At 38.4% G+C, this 3,413-nt stretch overlaps 1 protein-coding gene across 1 annotated transcript in view; it reads right to left on the bottom strand.

Moving 5' to 3' along the window:
• Positions 1-3,413, bottom strand: part of LOC106878787 (di-N-acetylchitobiase) — a 67,744-nt gene that overhangs the window by 63,641 nt on the left and 690 nt on the right. The window lies entirely within an intron of this gene.

Raw genomic sequence — 3,413 nt, 5'->3', positions numbered from 1 at the left:
TATATGTGTGTGTGTGGAGGCGCAATGACCCAGTTGTTAGGGCAGCGGACTCGCAGTCATAGGATCGTGGTTTCGATTCCCAGACTGGGCATTGTGAGTGTTTATTGAGCAAAAACACCTAACGCTCCACGAGGCTCCGGCAGAGGGTGGTGGTGAACCCTGCTGTACTCTTTCACCACAACTTTCTCTCACTCTTTCTTCCTGTTTCTGTTGTACCTGTATTTCAAAGGGCCAGCCTTGTCCCACTGTGTCACGCTGAATATCCCTGAGAATTACGTTAAGGGGTACATGTGTCTGTGGAATGTTCAGCCACTTGCATGTTAATTTCACGAGCAGGCTGTTCCGTTGATCAGATCAACTGGAACCCTCGACGTCATAAGTGACGGAGTGCCAACAACAACATATATATATATACATGTTTCTTTCAGTTTCTAGCTACCAAACATACTCACAAAGCATTAGTCAGCCCAGGGCTATAACAGACGACATCTGCCCAAGGTGCCATGCAGTTGGACTGAATCTGGAGGCTGTGTGATTGGGAAGCAAACTTTATACCATGATAAAATTGGTTGTAATACTGACGTTACTAACCAGGCCTGACAGCCAGACAGTTGGCTGCTCAAGTAGGTAATGTGGCATTTAACCTTTTAGTGTTTAAACTGGCCATATCCAGCTCAAATATTTCACCTGTTTTGTGTTCAAACTGGCCAGATCTGGCCTCTCACACTTCACCTACAATGCTATTCTCAAAATAAGCAATCACATCATTTAAATCTCAAAGCTATAAGATGATATAGGATTAATTCAAAACAATGTGAATAAATAAGAATTGCCTTTGACAGAATAATCTGAATGCTAAAGGGTTAAATTTGGGTATCAATCAACAGAGTCATAAATTTACTGGGGTAGTTAGGTCTAGTGTAACTTCAAAGAAACAGAGATGATTAGAGAAAGGAAAAAAGTGGAAAAAATTAGATATAGCAGGAAAGAGTCAAAAACAACATAAGAGGGTTCAGACGAAAGGAATACTAGACAAATACACAATTAAACAGCTTGAGCAATTTGGTATAAATTTAGTAGAAAAGTGAGTCAAAATATAGACAATAATACTGAGTGGCTGTGTGGTAAGTAGCTTGCTTACCAACCACATGGTTCCGGGTTCAGTCCCACTGCGTGGCACCTTGGGCAAGTGTCTTCTACTATAGCCTCGGGCCGACCAAAGCCTTGTGAGTGGATTTGGTAGACAGAAACTGAAAGAAGCCTGTCGTATATATGTGTATGTGTGTGTGTGTGTGTGTCTGTGTTTGTCCCCCCAGCGTCGCTTGACAACCGATGCTGGTGTGTTTACGTCCCCGTAACTTAGCGGTTCGGCAAAAGAGACCGATAGAATAAGTACTAGGCTTACAAAGAATAAGTCCTGGGGTCGATTTCCTCGACTGGGGGCAGTGCTCCAGCATGGCCGCAGTCAAATGACTGAAACAAGTAAAAGAGTAAGAGTATAGTAATAGAGAAATTAAAAATTAATAATAGAAAAATAAAAAATATTTATAATTAATTTAAAAATACAAATAACACATGACTGTATGGTAAGAAGTTTACTTCCCAACCATATGGTTTTAGGTTCAGTTCCACTGCATAGCACCTTAGACACCTACGCTGACCATGAGTGGATTTGGGAGACAAAAAATGAAAGAAGTTCACCACTGCTTGACAATCAGTGTAGATTTGTTTACATCCCCCTTAATTTAGTGGTTTGGCAGAAAAAGACTGATGGAATAAGTACCAGGCTAAAGAAACAATTAAGTACTAGGATTGGTTCATTGAGCTCAGCATATCTGCTCAGTCCAATGATTGAAACAAGTAGAAGAGAAGAAAAAAAGGAAATCATTATACAGACTGCAATTTTGTATAAAGGGGACAGGAGTAATTGTAATTTATGTTGCATGGAAGCACTTGAATTTCTGGGATCTAAATCAGGACTAATTAACAAACAAAATGAGTTTTTAATCTGATGCAGACATCAGATTAATAAAACCTTTTTAAAATTTCAGTTACCTAACTTATAAACAGTGCAGGAGTATATAAATGCATATAGATTTATACTGGCAGTATTACATTTCTCACCGTTGTTACCTTTCATGTCTGATTTATCTATACTTTATAGTACTACAATCCTTAAACATCTTTATGAGAAGTGGCTACTTTTAAGAACTTAAACTATAAAAGAGGTGTTAAAATAAAGTATAACAGAGAAGACAGAGAGATCCTGAAGGCACAAGAAGGTAATTGATGAAAACAGTGATGCAATATGTACCAATTCTGCTCTCAATTGATTACGACAGCCAGGTAGTGTTATAGATAGAAAAGTGATGGAATCATGAGTGTTAGGGAAAGAGAGTTTTGAGGATGAGATGTGGGGAGTGTTTCACGAAGTAAAATGGTTGTATGGACTGGGACCAGCATATACAAGCATAAACAAAATATTTTAAGACCACACTTTTGTTGTCATGAACAGTTTTTGTTGTCATGTCTCAAGCACACCAAATTACCAATCATCTCAGTCCTCTGTCAATTATTCTGTGAGGCTCAGTATTGTGAGATCAGCCTTCACTACTTCACCATATCTTCTGGGTTGCCTTCATCCACATGTTCCAACCACTTTAAGCAACCAAAACTTCTTTATAAAGCTGTCCTCATCCATAAACATCACATGACTGAATCAACATAATTTTCTCTCTTGCACACATTTGATTCCTCTTATGCCTTATTTTTTTCTCTTGATGTATTAGCATTTGTTAAGATGGTGAGCTGGTAGAATCATTAGCAAGCTGGGCAAAAGGTTTAGCAATATTTCATCCATCTTTACGTTCTGAGTTCAAATTCTGCCAAGTTTCACTTTGCCTTCCACCCTTTTGGGGTCAATAAAATAAATACCAGTGGGACACTGGAACTGATGAAACCAATCTGCTCCCTTCCCCGAAATTGCTGGACTTGTGCCAAAATTTGAAACCAATATATTAGCACTTTGTCATACATGCACACTGATACTGCAAATCCAACAAAGCATATTAGCCTCATCCCACTCAAATTTTTGCATGTACTCTACATTCAGGGTCCACATCTCACTACCATGTAGCATTGCTGCTCATACACAAGCATCATACAATCTGCCTTTCACTCTGAGACAGAAATCTACTTTTGTTGCCAACAGAGGCAATAGCACTCTGAACTTTATTCCATTCTATTCTTACTCTAACAACAATACTTTCAGAACAACCTCCTCCATTGTTAATTAGGTCACCTAGGTAACAGAACTATCCACTACCTCTACGACATGCAAGAAAATCTATTTCATATATATGTACAGATATATCTATCTATATATATATATATATATATATATATATATACAT

This window comes from Octopus bimaculoides, chromosome 6, assembly GCF_001194135.2.
Source record: "Octopus bimaculoides isolate UCB-OBI-ISO-001 chromosome 6, ASM119413v2, whole genome shotgun sequence".
Classification (NCBI taxonomy): Eukaryota; Metazoa; Mollusca; class Cephalopoda; order Octopoda; family Octopodidae; genus Octopus; species Octopus bimaculoides.
This window is presented reverse-complemented; position numbering and strand designations above follow the sequence as displayed.